General features: G+C 43.1%; 1 protein-coding gene across 4 annotated transcripts in view; it reads right to left on the bottom strand.

The window, feature by feature from the left end:
* The window catches only part of bach2b (BTB and CNC homology 1, basic leucine zipper transcription factor 2b), an 88337-nt gene that overhangs the window by 31300 nt on the left and 39060 nt on the right, over positions 1–17977 (bottom strand). Inside the window, exon 1 of one of the 4 annotated variants that reach the window (XM_069705836.1) lies at positions 4645–4791. The exons of the other annotated variants lie outside the window; for them this stretch is intronic. The gene's annotated coding sequence lies outside the window, so the exon portion shown is untranslated. Of the gene's footprint in view, positions 1–4644; positions 4792–17977 lie in introns of those variants that run through there. 4 annotated transcript variants of the gene reach the window in all.

Here is a 17977-nt window from a genome sequence, read left to right as displayed (position 1 = left end):
AGAGAGCAGAACAGCAGGATGTCTGCTTCAGCGTTGGCCTGACTGTATGGTATGACATGGTCCTGGTTTGGGGACTGTCAGGAGGAGGAGTGGGAAGGGGGTGGGGGGTGGTAATGTGTGACAGCGTGCTGCGAGTTGTGATGTGATGTGATGTGTGTCTCCTGTTACAGCAGACTGATGTACAGGGTGTGTGGAGAGAGGAGGTGGGCGGAGTCATGATGGTGTGACACGTACAGAGGAGGGCAGACGTACTTCTTATTATCAGAGGCGCCGTCACACAAACACATCCACTAGTAAACAGGACTTCCAACGCGTTCCTCTGAGGAGGTTTCTGGATACACAGTTGATCTATGTTGTCATAAAACCAACACCGTCAGGTGGCATGAAGGCTCTCTGCTATAAAAACAAAAGAAAAGGTCTCAAGGACTCTGCTGAGGCTGCAGCTGGCATCAAAGCTGCAGATGACGTATCTGTTCTACTGAGTCACTGGTCATCAAATCATCAGATCATAAATCCAGGACAGACAGACTCAGTTTCAATCAGGCAGCTTTTAAAACACTGAATATTAAAGCACAAAACAAATGGGGAGACATTAAGCACTTAAAGGGTCCATCTGTAAGATATATATGACCGACTGCCAGAGACGGATCTCGGAGAGGAAAGCAACGAAGTTTAATGCTGATGTTGATTATTATAATGAAAAAAACAACAACCGTAAATCCAATCAGCAACTGCTCCACTACTATAAGACCACATGAACCACCTGGAAGAGTTGTTAAATTCACCAAGTCCATCTGTAGAAACAGAGTTAGAGTCAAAGAACTCCAGGAGAATCACACAGTTTCACTTCTGTCTAGTCATGGAGGAGCAGTGAGATGAAGCACAACAGGAAGTACAGCAGGTGTAAGAAGAGCCTGGAGACACTAATGGAGGTTATTATAACCGTTCACCTTTTCATTCTCTCTCTTTGATTAACTGACAGTTTGTGGTTCTTACTTTTTATTCATAGTACTGCAACTCTCAGCAATTAACTTCAAATTTTGTACTTAAAAAATCAAAACGATGGGCAGGCCTGTGAAAATAAAACCGCAGTTCTCGTAACAAGGTTCAAGATTCTTCATTCATAGACTGTATGTAAAGGTGGACGAACCTTCTGGGTCTGAAAAGTGAAGCAAATGCAGAAGTGTCTTAAGCTGCAATACCACCGAGTGCCACTAGAGGGTGGCTCCAGAAAACCTCCAGCTCCATAGACTCCCATTCAACTTCTCTCATCAAATAAAAAGTCAACAAATGTTTTCCACAAGTTATTTTGGTGCTAAATTTACTCCTTTTGATCAGTTTTCTGTTGGTTCTTCTGGAAATAAATCTATAATTGGATATTATATCGTAATAGTATATTTGGAGGTGTGTTTGATTTGATTGACAGGCCAAAAAACCAAGACGACGACAGCTGAATGGTGAACTCAAACTGACGGGTGACGTCACACTTGGCTCGACTCCACTAGATTTACACTAAAGTCGAAGAAGTGCTCTGGTCTCAATGGTCTGATGACACATTAAGGCTATCTACAGCAAACATAATGTATTATTTCCATTATTTATTGATATATTAACACATCCATCATCTGATCATGTTTTCCATCATTTTCTGACAGGTTAGAGCTTCTCACGGGCTGGTAACCAATCAGCACGCAGCAGAATGAGCCCCACAGGTACTGCAAAAAATACCACAAATACGACAATAATTTTAATATCCTTTGAGGTATTTGGAGGATTTTTTTTATTGGAATGTCTACTCAGCATGATTGTGACAAAATACATATGCACCCTGTGGCTGCTTGTAATAAACAAGATTAGTGTGAACTGCTGCTGCTCCGGTCTAATAACATTATCCAGTGAACCAGCGGAGTCGGAGGGAAACTAACATGAACACTGTGTCACTGTGCACAACTACAGGGAAGGACGGCAGCCAGATGACTGTAATTACACCGAGGATGAACATGGTTTTAATTGGAATTATCAAATTAGGCCACGGCAGCGACGAACGCCCTTGGAGCTGTACAAGGCGGCAAATGTCAATAAGAGCGGTGGTGATGATGATGTTGATGATGGGGAGGAAAATGGAAGCTCTAATCCAGAGAGCCTATTACCTTTCAAATGAAAGCCCCACCCGTTGTCCTTTAGAGCAAAATGAAGCCAAGCAGAAGCAAAACACGAACTGTGAATTACGCTCTGATTTATTTAGAAACAGTGTGCAGATGATTTATTTTGGGGCGGTTTGAGTTCCTCAAATGATTTGGTCGACTTCCCCAAACACCCACATTAGTTTTCAGTCAGAATGATATCACATGAGTCAAACGCCCATCCAGTTCAGATTCTGTCCGTCACCATCTTGCTAGTTCGGAGCGGTTTGGAGCAGGAAGTGACCATATTTGGACGAGCTGGGGGAGGAGCCAGCTGGTGGATCTGACCGATCTGATTGGAAACCTGACGATACTACGTCCCGCCCACCGATAGCTGTAACCTGACTGCACCACAGGCCTGTCAATCAAACAGACACGCCCCCAAAAACAGGTCTGTTTGAATCTTCTTTTCTAATGAATGAGGGATTATTTTCAGATGGACCTCCAGAAAACTAATAAGAAGGAGTGACTTTAGCTAACAACACCGAGATAACTGATGGACACATTTTATTCACTTTGTATTTGATGAGAGTCCCTATTAGTGCTGCGAATGCAAACAAGCAAAAAGTTGGGAGGAAACTCTCCGGTTGGTTCCTTCCAAAGAAAAGTCCTTAAAATTGTTTGGTGCAAAAACACAGAAAGAAAAGTGAAGCTGTGAGCTCAGATGGAGCGAGGTGAGCTCATCATACCTGACAAACTGCCGAGATCATCAGAAACACATTAATGGTTCATTACAAGCATCACACGGGGATCTCAGGCAGAGAGGCAGAGGGAGCGATCACACAGGGCGGCTCTGTCTGGACAGTAATAAGAGATTTTAATGAGGACGGGTTCAGAACGCCGAGCTAATCTCAAATGTCTCCCTGGCTGTTATGCAATTATCCCCCCCTCTTCCTCCCCCCACACACACACCCCAAAATGAAGTTAAATTCTTCATAATATAATCACGGATGTTGTTCCTTGTTATGTTGTGACTGTGTGGAAGTTGATGGGTTAAAACTCTCCGACCTCTGGCTGTTACAAAACCTATTGAATACCGTTACAAACGTCAATAAGACTAAAGAAAAATATAATCTTCTAATTACTCAAAAGTGTTTTTCATCTGCAACAGTTCAACCACAAATGAATAATTTCCTAAAGGTGAGTCCATTCTTTGACTGATGCATCAGAAGGAAGTCATAAATTCAAAAGAGCAGAGAATTCATTTCAATCACAACAGACATATATCTTCAGGACAGGAAGTAAATTTACCGACCAAAAGATTTTAAAACCAGATTGAAGCGGAGGCGTTATTTTTGGGGCTTTCCAGTCGAACCACAGAGAGTTGGCTGATATTGATTCGGAGATCATTTATGCAGGAAGGTCACGTCCGAGATGTTCTGCTGAGGGATGAGGACGCATCATTGTCATCACATTCACTCGGATGTTTGTTTGTGCAATAAAGTGTTTCCAATAAAAAGTTCACGGTAAAACCCTGAGTTGGAGGACACGGAGTCATCTGAGGCCGGGACCGGAGTCATTATACTGAAGTCCATCTACAGAGAGATGGAGAGCTCCTCGCTGCAGATGGAGATCAATATCGTCTCCCTGCTCTTCGATCGGGACGCCGAGGCGACGCAGCATCAATTCCTGAACAAGAGAGCTCAACTGAGATGGATTTATGCGGCAGATTCTGCAGGAATAGAATTAAACCGTCTGACCCGAGGAGGAACCAACTCCGGACTCCCTCCGTGTGACGTCCTCTCAGGTCCAGTGAGGTCATGTGACCGGGATCGCCCCAGTGAGACTGATCCACCGAGCTGCAGATCGTTTCCAGGCGCTCCTTCACCTGACACAGGACCTCTCTCCGTGTCCCAGAATGCACCTGGAGTGCTGCGCAGACCGGCATCTGTCTGTATCTGCAGACTAATTAACAGCGGAGCTGCTTCATCTGCCGGCGCTGGAAAGGTCCAGGCAGTGACCTCAGCCGCATGAATCAATACTCAAAACAACCGCCAGGATTTACCTTCCAACGCAACAAACAGAACAATCTGCAGGTAAACCATCACAGACACACTCAGACCGCCAGGACCAGAACCGGCGACGTCAAAGACGCATCGAGAACAGAAGGAATGAAGATCTGCTGCTGCTGCTGTACAGGACATCCAAACATGTGCTCAAACAGTCTTAGTCAGGCGTTTGAGAAGCGCTTACTAACACACACTGTGGTGTCACATCACAAAACACTCAGAGAGGTAGCTATACATAAATCCTGCTGAGTCATCGCTCTTGAAGCGCCGGCTTCAAAAAATTAAGACCACAGAAAAACATCATCCAGAGAAAGATGGTCTGCGATGGATCAGCATCCCTGAAGCTACCTGTTGCACTGCTCCACACTTTTCTTTATGTTCTTTAAAAAAAAATTTGCATTCATAAAAAGTCACATTAATAGAAAACTGCTAATGAGTCAGCAGCTCGTTACCTCAGACCGCCAGCAGAGATCCAGTCATCGTCTTATTCCACTCTTTGTTCTGACAACTTTCTAATGTCTCTCACTGCATGTCAGCGACAGCTCCTGAGCCTATCAGTGTGTGTGGGTGGTGAGTATGACTGAGTGAGAGAGGTTTGTGTGTGATGTGTGTGTGTGTGTGTGTGTGTGTGTGTGTGTGTGTGTGTGTGTGTGTGTGTGTGTGTGTGAGATGGCATGCTGGAGTATTTTTGGGCCCTGCCTGCTTGAATGCAGCTTGTATGAATCATGACTTCCCACATAGTAGGTCAGTGCGCGGGGTGAGTCATATTGCTGTCTTATATGGTAACGCGCTGCACATGTGACAGAAACACGGAGAGGTTATCTATAGACCGGCTCGCTGCTTCGAATGTCTGCTGCCGAGTCTCCTCAGGATCACACAACACCTCGTTTATCCGTTCCATGTCATCTCACAACAAATATCCCGACAGGACGAGCCTCTGATTCGTCTCATCTCAGAGGTTGAGGCTGGAAAAACTAAAAACACCATATTGATGGAAAAACTCAGGTTTTTCTATAGAAATGGAAAAGAAAAATGTTGGAATCTCTGGGAGTTAAATATAGTCTACATATATTAATAAACACCTCATCTCTGAGGATGTGACTGAAAAAAATAAGAAAACTAAGATACTATACATAGTAGTAGTAATATAGAAATATATACAGTATATCCTAATAAGACTCATATATTCTGCAAAAATGAATAAAAACAACACTGGAATCTTAGAGTTAAATATATATATTACTATATATATATAAACTGGATGCATGTATATCACAATATTTATTTTCTAAGTGCGGAGTCTTTTTATTTCATTTTATCTGATCTGTTTTTATTGTTATTATCATATTTGTTTGTTTGTTTGTTGTGCGCCAGTCCTGTAACATTGTGTGTAATTGAATAAATAAATAAGGCGATATGTGTGAGTTTGGTTTTTAGTTATCAACATTTTGCTGTGACTCAACATGACTCAGACCTTCAGCTTCATGTCATATTACATTCCCACACGGCAGCGAAACAACAGCAGCTGCTTATTGTATTTCCGCAATATTTGTACTGACAATAACAATGTGACACGACAAACTGTTTGTCTGAACGTCTTCCTGTGAAACTGGCTGAATCAACAAATCGGCAAACACCTCAGTTTGAAGCACAGCCACCTCAGGATGGAATAAAACAGCCCAAACTGCAGCGTGGTGTGACAGAGGGAGTGGATTAGGATCTGTGTAGCAGCACATCTTGTGCTAATGAGGCCGATGATTGGCAGGAGAAGGAGCTTCCAGCACCAGATCATGTGCTGCATTATTAATGCCGGGCCTGGTGGAAGTGAAGGTGGGGGTGGTGGTGGTGGTGGTGGTCATGCAGGCTTTACTTTAAACAATAAATGTAGCTTTAACCGTCAATTTCTTCATCTCCGTCCTCCAATGGAAAAAAAGGCGAGTGGAACGTCTCCCCACAGGAAAGAGTTCGCCCACGTCAGAACCGTCGCAACGTCTGTACGCATGTGTTTCTACGTGTGTGGGTGTTTGTGTGCATGAGTGATCATGCGTGTTTGAGTGAGTGAGCTGAAGAGTACGAGTCTGTTGACACGGCAGAGAGAAGCAGTTTTTTTTTTACACGTTGCAAAAAAGAAAGAAAAAAGAAGAAGAATAAAAAAAAAATGCGCAGAACTGGAGAAAATCTGCAAATATCCAGCTGAGATGAAAGAGCTGCCGAGCCGGGCCGCCAGGATGTGACTGTCAGCAGGAACACCGGCCTCTTCCTTTGGTTTTGTGTCCTGGTGTCTCGTGTTGTTCTGCAGGTTCTAGCTGCCGTTTAACGATGCACTTCTCAAACAGTGACTGTTCACACTCGACGGTGACACCTGCACGTCCTCCCGTGACCAAAACATTCAAACCATTTGGAGGTTGAATTTCAGGAACACGTGGCGTGGACCCAAAACACCTCAATTTAAGTCTCACCGAGATCAAAATCTCTTTATCAATAAAAAACAAATAATAATACAGACAACTGTGTGAAAACTGACAGTAGTCATGCTAAGAATTTCTCTGTGGAGGTCAGCTCATTCACCATAAAAAGACTTTTAACTCAATCATAACTCAGATCTGTAAAACATGATGAGGTCACAGTGACTGCAAAATAACTAATAATACATCCAGTAATAAAACACTTAAATATCAATCTACTACAGCAGCCTCATGTATTGATGCTACTAATCTAAACCAGCTGATAACAATGTTGGAATAGAACTGAAAAATGATGATGAAAAACTGACCAACAGACCAGATCAGAAAGAGACGACACCGACACCAACACCACCACCAACACCACCAGCAGCACCAGCAGCAACACCACCACCAACACCAGCACCAGCACCACCAACACCAGCACCAGCAGCAACACCATCACCAGCAGCAACACCAGCAGCAACACCAGCACCATCACCAACACCAGCACCAACACCATCACCAACACCAACACCAGCACCAGCATCATCACCAGCACCAGCACCAAAACCAGCACCAACACCAGCACCAACACCAGCACCAGCACCATCACCAACACCAGCACCAACACCATCACCAACAGCAATACCAGCACCAATACAACACCAGGACCAAAACTAGCACCATTTCGCAAATACAGTGAACCCTCGTTTTTCGCGGGGGTTACGTTCCAAATAGAAACCGTGATAGGCGAAATCCGTGAAGTAGTAACCTTTATTTTTTTTACAACTATTATACAATGAAAAATACTCCATAATACATTGAAACCAAAGAACAAAACCTTTTTACAGGCCCAAGCATTTGTTTAACAAATAAAAGTACTGTATAAATGTTTTGTTTTTACAAATAACTACTGTACTGTAAAATAATAATTTTAATCATCAATACAAACTGAAGGCTTCAAATTGCTGAGATCGGCACCGCCCCACTGCGACCCGAGTCATTGGATTAGAACGGGAGGAAATGAAAAATGATTATGAAAACAAATACAAAGTACAGTAGGACAAATAGTGACTCGTGTATTTCACTGCTCTTCTGACTGAGCCGCTGCATCCTGACTCCGCTCTGGAGCGGGTTTTTCTTCTAAAGCCCGCGGTGCAGGTGTGGTTTTTCGAGAGAAGAACATAGTTATCGGTAGTTGTTGTCGCTCCTTTTTCTTCTGGGCAAAAAGATTCTTATAAACCGACATGCCACCATCGATTATTTTTAATTTGGCAAGCTGTTTTACGTACGTGTACATATTAAACCGCAACGTTATTGACAAACAGGTAGAGAAGAAGCGGAGAGACTGTTTAGCCAATCAGAATGCAGAACACAATGCACGATGCAAATCCGTGAAGCAGCGAGACCGTGAAAGGTGAACCGCGTTATAGCGAGGGTTCACTGTACAACCAAACCACGTATACTTCTGTTCATAGGACAGCGCCCTCTATGGGCTGCACTAATTATTATGGGAATAGAGCCATGTGCTTTGTTCCAGGTTGCGTCACTGTTTTGAGTGCATCAATGGGTTCATACTGACAAGTATGGAAACATGCAAGTACCCAGATAAAGGACACTTTCTATACTCAGCAGTCGCCATCTTGGCTACGTTAGCGGAAAGGAAGAGACCAGTGAGTTTTCAAACTGCAGCGTCAGAGGATGATGCAGCTGCTGCAGAACAACAGAAAGCACTGAACAACATTTACCGACGCAAGAAGTGCACACATCTAAGAAAAATGACCAAATTACGAAAAAAAACCAAAAAACGGGCGGACAAAACTGGTCACTCCTGAAAGTCTCTCACTGAGGTCCGAAACTACGCAGAGGACAGAACAGAACTACAGTCGGTGACAGACTGGTGGAAAATGCAGGTGAGAGATTATGTTTTCAAATGTATGTTAATATCAGATGTGTTTTGTTACAAGTTCTGTTTTTATCAGTAAAAGATAACTTGATCACCTCTAATATGGACATGTTCACTCAGGGTCTGAAGGACGTGTTGATGGTTGTTGAAGTTCTCTCAGACAGATCAATAGGACAGAACAGTTTAATATACAGATGTTTCCAAAGCTTGAGTCTTTGATGACACATCTCTGACAGCTGGGGGAGGATGGGATTCACTTTCACTGTGACTGTCAGCCTGAGTACGGTGCTGAAAAGTTATCCTTGTTTTCTTCTATTAATGATGGATAATATGTGGTTCTGGCTTTTTTTTTTTTTTTTTTTTTAAATGATATTACAGTGTCTTTACATGCTGAGTGACAATCGCCACCTCCTTTTCCAGCTTAAACAATGACTGCAAAGAAGCTAACTTCCTGTTTCATTGCTCTGTTTTTCACACTCAGCATATTTTAGTATTTTTTCTATAATATTGACTCCTGCTGGTCTTTTCTTGGTGGGCTTTAGGTGGCTCAAAGACTTTGGTCGAGCAAATACTGATAACTGTGAATAAAATCTTCAACCAAAAGTATTGAGAACCGAACAAGAGCTCTCTTACACAGGAAGGTTCAACCTTCAGGGGATATTTACTGGAAGGTACGTTTGATATGTTGAACACTGAAATACATGTGAAGAACTCAGTAAACTGACGAGTATTAAAAGTTTGTTAGTGAGTTTCTTGTATCTGATGAAATATTAAACCAGTTTTTTAATTAACTGAAAATCTAAATTCCTCAACATAAGATCATGAAGAAAGAATCATTTCATTATTAGCTTGTTTACAAAACTCAGAATTTCAAACTCAGAGTTACAAAGCTTTTATAATGACCATCAAATATGTCCATGTAGAAAATACTTGTGGACAAAAGGCCTTTGTTAAAACCTCACAAGGGTTTTTCCAGTTTCTGTTTTCTTTATTTAAAAAAAAAAAGTATTATATCATGCCCGAACTGAGTCATCTCCATGACAACCAGCCCAACTCCATCTGCTGACAAACACGGTGTGTTGCGGTTGAAAGTTCAGTGAGAGAGAGTTGTTGAACCTCAACGATTTTTTTCATTTCTAAAATACTGCAGCGGCCTTTTTAATATTTGTGCAACAAAAATCTCAAACGGATCTTTTTAGAAAACAGAATAAATCACAACATTACAAGACTTCCACTTCTCTGCGTGTGTGTGTGTGTGTAATCTCTGTGCAGTCTGAAAGTATATTTTTCTCACTCTTCATACTTGACGTGTATCTGTGGTTTCTATAACCACCGGACTCACTTCACAGCTCAGCTCTGTGAATCATATAAGAGAGATTACAAGTTTCAAACAAAGCAATCATGAGTCAGCTGATTTCACAGCAGCTTCAGACACGATGAGAACTGCTGATGCTGCAAAAACCCCTGGAAGGGTGTCGGTTCAACGCGTGCTCGTCAGGTAAACGGCTGTATGAGCTCCCGTCTCTAATACCGAGTCTATGAGCCGGCCTACTGTGCAGCACCAGAGCAGAGATGTGTCAAAGGTCAGTCAGAGGAGTGGAAGTGTGTCAGCCAGCTCCGGTGCGAGGGCACGCAGTGAAAGGTCATGGTTTCAACCGTGCGCAGATGTGAAACAGATGTGACACGCAGTGCGGTTTGGTGGCTTTTGGGCAGAGGTGTCGATGAGTCAACCCGGGAAGAGAAAGCGGAGCTCATCGATCAGACCCCGGTGGAAATATGTGCAGGGAGGAGGGACAGTATCAGCAGCCGGAGGTGTCGGAGGGTGTCGGGTTTGATCACTTGTTTACAACCACAGATGAGTCATAGAGGGATCTCTAAATATACAGTATTTTAATATAGACAGATGTGCAGCCGGTCTGTGATGTTGGTGACATTTCTGGTTATATTTCTACACACAGGAGAATAAAACTCTCCTACCTGAGATGTATTTACACTTCACACTCATTACAGTAATCTGTTAAACACACTGAGAGGATCCAACTGCTCATGTTTGCGGCGCACTTTTATATTATGATAACACACAATCTGACACTTGCATGGTTCAAGGAGCCACTCATAAATCAGCAGTTCATGAGGTACGAATGGAAAACTATGCAGCAGGTTGACAGAAGGACTGTGATTGGAGGTCCAGTTAGTGTGTTGTTTCCAGCTATAGCAGGAGGAATCAACGGTATTACTCACTTGTATTTGCAGGGTTCCCACAGGTCAGGAAATATCAGGGAATTCTAAAAACCTTTTTGTTTGCATGTTTAAAATTTAAGTTTCCACTTATCAAAATGAAATACTTTCCATGTATGTAGCCATAAATTTTGTAGTTATACTCAAAGTGTATGTTTGGAAGCATTAGTGACGGTTTGATCAGAGGAACCCTGTTCTTCTTTACAGAAGCTGGTTTTCTGATGTCTCTTTAGTTATAACTTGTTTACTTTTGAAGTAATTTGATAATAAAAATACAGATATAAAGGTGTTTATATTTCTGTTTCCTTCCTAAGTGGATTGTTATGTTACCGCCCTTCCATGAGACTCCACTTGATTATGTAACAATACTGTTAATAAAACAGTATGTGATGGTAGTCACAGTATTTTTGCTCTTTTGTAAAGCTGTGCATGAAATTATTGAGCATCGTCATCGTCATCAGTTCCTGAACCTGGTACAAACACGCATTCATGCTCAATCTCATAACATTTTTAAATGCACATGGATTTCAGTGCACAAACTGCAATTTTGACTAATAAAAACATAACTACAAAAATCTTAATATTTTCCCATCAAATAAAATAATTTATTTTGAGTTAGCTGCAGAAGCACAAGAGTTTAACCACCTGCATGGTCTTAAGGGAATTAGAAGTTTACCAAAGTTCAACGATGAGACCGAACCAGATTGAATCACGCTCCACTGCATGACTTTATATGATTATGACTTCTACATTGAGTTTTATTCATTAAAGAACAGTTTTTCCTCGGAGTCCCTCCTGCATGTCTCACAACCAGTCACCATCCCACCACAGGACTCTTAGCGGGGCAGCTGCATCCACCCTCCTGCTGAGCACAATAATGTAATCCGCTGGCGTCAGAGTCTGCACCAAAACTTTTTCAATAACTCACGTCATCTCATATTTATGTGGTGTTAATTTGGACTCATTCATCTCACTGTAATGTTTCAGCAGTCTGTTCTCCAGTGACTCGTGAGCTCTATTATCCAACAATTAGCTCCGCCCCAGGGATCTGATTGGTCAACTGAACATTAGGAACAAATCATCATGACATCACACCCTGCTCATCACTAGAAATATTACTCCTCCTCCTCAATAGGAATATAGAATTAGAATTGAATTTGATATAATTTGCAATATAATGTAGCTTCTACTCGTTAATAGTTCTATTAAATGACCCATTTGGTGAAGTCAGGACTCTTTTGGTCCTTTTTGGTCGCTCTGAGCACCCGTATCGTAACACCACGGATAGACACGCACTTACAATCCTAGTGGCGGCTAGCTGGACCGGTTTGGTTTGAACACACGACACGGTGCTAAAACACAAGTCCATGGATATCTTTGTTCATCCAATATCTTTGTTCCAACCAGACTGAGCTAGCTGGGCAGTTTAGTGTTTCTATGTTCTGTAATTATTCAGTTGGAGACTAGAAATCCTCTCTGTTGCTAGGTGGTTGCTAAGGGTCAGACTACTTCCTGGAGTAGTAAACATTGCATACATTACATTTGCTTCAACTGACGCGACTGATTGTTTTCCAGTTGTTAGTCATACACCATGTGTTGCCATGGAAACGGAAACCACGCTAACAAAAAGTTTAGTATTTGGAGAGTGAATTGTGCCACAATTTAAATACATTATGATTACATGTTTTATTTAGATGGTAACTTGTATAATCTCAGTGTTACAAGCGCCTCAGTTCTGACCGCATCACTGTCGTGCCAATAATCATGTTAAAGCACCCTCTCGTGTAATGTTGCTTAATGGAACCACAAGTGGCTTTGAATAATTACATCTTATTTATTCAGGTTAATAGTCATTAGTTAATTAAGTGTGTGTGCCGTGTTCTAGACACACTTCACACAGCCTTCCCCTCTACTAAGTTGTGTCCCTAAAGGAAGCTGCTGATCAGTATTGATCTCCGGGACTATTGATCTCTGCTTGATTAAAGCTCTGAATGGTAACAGGTTCAAGGAGCACTCAGGTGTTGTGGGACAGAAACCTGAGCTCCCAGCAGCTCCGTCCACCTCGTCACAGACACGATGGTACACGGACGGGTGACATGCTTCTGAGCAGCGTCTGATTGATCTTTCCACCACAGCTGGAAATGACTTTGCCAATAATCATTTGAAAGCACCATATGTATCGGAAACACACAGGCAGCGCTGTGGTGTGTTTTCGCATCCGGATTCTCTTCTGATGAAATTTATTGCATGGTAACATCCATCTTTGTTCAAATTAAATATCCACCATAACACAGACATAAAGCATTAAAGCACTTTCAGGGTTATCAGTGACTCCGCAGCCTGTGTATCATTTGTTAGTGTCATTACGGCTGACTGATGAATACGTTGTTAAACTGCAGGTTCATATCTGCATCTGTCAACAGCTCCTTGTAAAGATAAATCTATATCAAAATGAGAATCTCTTGATATGACAGAATCCATTCATTATTCAGTAGCATGGAAATTCCCCTCATAGAGCAAACATGAGCGAACAGCAGCTGAGGGGAATTCTGATGCGCTGTCCCATTCAGCTGTCAATCACAGGGGATTTAATGTCACTTACATGCAAATGTTTATATGAAATGAATCAGATTTGGAACCATCAGTGGCTGTTAAAGGTTTTCTGTTTGCTGCACAAATCAATATTGTGGTGGAACGTACGGTCGCTTGTAAACACGACTACAGATAATTCTGCCACATTTACGTGACATCATTCAGTTTTTGAATAGGAACAGCTGAAATTAGAAGCAGCTTCTTAACAACTGAAACAACAAAGAAAGGCGCAAATCAAGGCTAATAAAAGGACAAAAAGTGAATATTTAGGGCAAGCAGATGAAACAAGTGAACAGTAAAAGTAGCTAAGTGAGTCACTGATATGACACAACACAACCAGCCAACACCGCTCACGGTTCTACTTGTTTGGTTCTACAGCAGCCGTACTTCCTGCTGCATTCAGAGAAACACTGATAAACCAACTGTACACAACAAACCACCAGCAGACAGACACAGGGAGCCCCGGGGGAACGCACCTGAAGAGACCGGTGTTTCCCTCAGGAGCTGCTGGACACCAAACACAGAGCTGAAAGACCAGAGAAGATATGGAGACCTGTTTTTGGGCCTGTGAAAAGCTGCTCTGAATCCAAATCAAACCAAACGTGTTTGTGATGCAGTCAACCTGCTGTCACGGTGTGACAGCGTGAAATAGACACGCTCGTACACAACCGCAAAATGTGAGATAGCTACGCCTGAAAAAAAAAAAGGGCAACTGTCACGCCTAGATGTCGCCAAGCGTAGCTATCTCCCGTTTTACTGCCGGGGAAAGGCGTGTCTATTTCACGCTTTACCGTGATGTAGCGCGAGGGGCTTTTTTCGGTACAAAAAACCTGTATAAAAGACGCAATCTGCTGCATGAATATACACATTTTTTCGCAAACATATGAATGTATAATAACTTAATAAGGTTAGACAATGTAAGGCTTTTTTCACTGCCCCAAAGTATTGGATGGATTCATCTATAATGAAAATAGGACTTAGTTGGGTCCCTGATTTATTTCCCCGCTGGGAAAAAACTACTTTCTAACTACTTTACACCGCGAGATCTGCAGCCCTGCACTTTGTCTGAAAGGTCACCCTGTGCTGCCATTTTCACTCAGCCTGCAGTCATATGCCGAGGCTGCGCTGCGCTGCGCTGACTGATGCAGACGACCAGCCTTCCTCTCAGATCAGCCGGGAGGGACCGGCGAGGGGGAAAAGGCGCAGACGCAAGCTGTTGCTATTTGCGACCGACAGACATCGTCGGCTGAAATGACACGTTGGACGATGGTCTGCGGGAGGACGCTGGCTCTTCCAGTGGCACACAGTTCCTGGAAGTCATGATTGATGCACATCTCCACTGGAGCGTCTTAATGGTTTTAGCTCGTCTGTGGCCGTGCAGCTGCCACACAGTGGACGCGGCAGCTCTTCAGCTCCGATCGGGGATAAATGGCCCTTCTTCATCCTGACCGAGGTCGGCCTCTCTGCACACCACAAATTACTCCCTGAAGCGCTGGCAGGCGGCGGCGAGGAGAAGCTGCCGTTTGTTTGTTTATGGTTGAGAATGTGCACTAAGTCGTAACAGACTATTTATAGCTGACTAATCCTGCAGTGGATTTATAATGGCCCAGACCAGCCGGATGACAAAAATAAACACAAAAAAGCTTCATTGTCTGCTGGATTCATGTCTGATCTGTCATTATTTCTGCCCTCTACATTTCCATTACATAAAAAAAAATTAATCTCTGCATCGTGCAGTCATGGTTATGAAGTGTTATGCAGAACACAGACATCAACTTATTATGAAACATCTCTGGGACTGCATCCATGATAATTATGTATGATGAATCACAACTACCAGAAGGGGGATTTCTGCAGCAAATGTTAAAAACAACATGTTTTTCATGGACAAATCTCAGGACATTTTTCGCTGTGAAACATTTATTCTGCAGCTCTTCTGCTGAGGTGGGCGGGGACACACATGACCACACACACAGGCCGCGTGGTCCCCCTCCCCTCAGGCTTTTATCCAGGACGAGGTCCTCTAACTGTCTACAACCCTGCTGACACGCACGTTTACAGGCCGAGCCGCTACCTCTTTAATAGCTTTAAAGCATCACACCGGGACCTGGGACCTATTTCACATCATTAGCTACACCTCGCTTCCATCTTGGCTTAAAGGTACCCTGCTGCAGGCCAATCTGAGCTCCAGAAAACCTGCAATGAAAAATGTGATTCATGCTGCTTTTAACATATTTACACATACTTATCTTTGACCTAAAAACCTGCAGACACAGGCGGTCCAAACCTGAGAGCAGAGTAAACAACAAAGTGCTGCATCATGGCTGAGCTGGTACCTTTTCTACAGAATGAGCCATATGTAGAAGAAGACATGCCTTGGACGGAGGACAGATTTAACCCATCTTTGATATTTTAATAGTAAGAATGAAGACGGCAAATGGTTCAGTCATGAGGAGGCTCTCACTTGGCGTTAATGCAAACCATTTCAGACTGGTGATGGCAGGAAATTCACCTCATCATGCAATCTACAATGGTTCTTAGGAGAGGAGGTAATTCAGGGCTAGAATCTGCTTGTTTTATTTCTTACTTACTTATTTCTGTAGCAAAATATTTATAAGTCATTTTTTTTACTAGTGCTCTCAGTGGACGCAGCTTCTGGGTCTAAAAAATGAGGCTGATGCAGAGGCGCCTGAACCATTCAAGTTCTCTGAATAAAATTCTCAATAAAATGCGTCCATCAGTTATCTCGGTGTTGTTAGCTAAAGTCACTCCTTATTAGTTTTCTGGAGGTCCATCGCTGGCTCCTCCCTCAGCTCGTCCAAATATGGTCACTTCCTGCTCCAAACCGCTCCGAACTAGTAAGATGGTGACGGACAGAATCTGAATTGGAGGATTCATAACGTTCATAAACCAACGATGACGTCACTGATGGTTGATGGTTGCTCACGGTACATTTCATTAAGAACCTGATCTCTCCACACTGCAGTGAGATAAGAGCATTTATTGAGAGATGAGCTGACGGCAGGTAATCTGTTTTCCAGGTGTTGATGAATGGCTGCTGTTCCACATGTCAGAAGTAGGTATACAACCAGAACCAGCTGCCCTTTCTGCCCTCCATCCAGCCAGCTCCAGGCTCAATATGTTCTAATGTAAAGCTCATCGATCTGCAGCCTGCATAAGCTCCACCACCATGTGGACGCACAGACGCTGCACAGGCTGTGAATGTCATCCAGTTCAACCCTTAAGTAGACACACTTCATCAGACCGGGAGCATCGATCCGGTCACTGATCCGTGAGCGTACGGCCTGAAAATACAACAGCATGCAAATTCTGTCGACTTCAACAGAGTCTTCACTGTTTCAAGTCTGAGGAGTTGAGTTTATTCAGGAACAGGAGAATCCATCAGTGATGTGTGACTGCAGAGAAACTGGACGGTCTCGTGTTTGTTTTGGGTTTTTAGTTTGTCCGCTCAGACTCAAACTTTCTCAGCACGGTGAGCAAAACATTTCCACATTTGGCTCCTGGCAGCACGTCAGCAAACAGGCTGCTATTCCACAGGCTGCAGTGGAGCTGGACTCCATTCATCCATATATTATCTCTTTATGTATATCAACATGTATTATTTTTTTAGCAGCATATTGCAGACATGCATCATTAAAAATGCTATAAAAGTGAAACTCTTTACAGTCAAAGCCTATAGAGAACATATAGTATATGAACTGCTTTGCATTGACACTATATCAAGTAACTATCAAACAAATGTGTTAAAACCTGTTTCAATGAAACTTTTCTGCTTCTTTAAACACTGACAGTCAACCAGCTGTGAAACCGTGACAGCTCTACATTTCCTCAGAGTGTTTTATTGCTCACGTATATGTCAGGTGTCCACACACACAAGCTTCAGCATGAGCAGTTTACTAGCGTGGCTCGGTGCCTCCAGTCTGCCTCATCGGATGAACTTTTCCTCCTCTGCAGCAACATTTGTAAAAGAAGCCAAGACTTCACCTGTCAGGACAACCGCCCAGAGTGAGTCATCGTCTGTTCACCGGACCTCCACCGAACTCCACGCCTCCAAATCGCACATACAAAAAGATGCAGAGCAAGTTTTACACTCTTCTCTGCTTGTGAGTTGATCATGAGTTGTTGGGAAGTGGAAACATGACTGCAGAAATATATTTTAATGCTATTTTATAAGCTGAATTATTCAGAATTCTTTCACTTCCTGTGTGTCGTCATCTCGTTTCAAGCAGTCATTCAGGCTCAACACAAACTGTCTGCAGCAAGGTGACGAGGAGGGAGGAGAGGAGGGAGGAGAGGAGGGAGGGGGGTTAGAATGGGCCACAGAGGGGCCTTGTAAACAGCTCACAAAGCATCGGGGTTGCCGCAGGACATGCAGCTCCTCCCATTCTTTCACACACACACACACACACACACACACACACACACACACACACACACACACACACACACACACACACACACACACACACACACACACACACACACACACACACACACACACACACACACACACACACACACACACACACACACACACACAGTGCACTGATGGAGGCAGTGGCATCAGGAGTGGGTGGGTGGCGG

Source organism: Brachyistius frenatus, unplaced genomic scaffold (genome assembly GCF_029030835.1).
Source record: "Brachyistius frenatus isolate BFR_SWC_R1_liver_20210118 unplaced genomic scaffold, ASM2903083v1 Contig_59, whole genome shotgun sequence".
Lineage (NCBI taxonomy): Eukaryota > Metazoa > Chordata > Actinopteri > Embiotocidae > Brachyistius > Brachyistius frenatus.
This window is presented reverse-complemented; position numbering and strand designations above follow the sequence as displayed.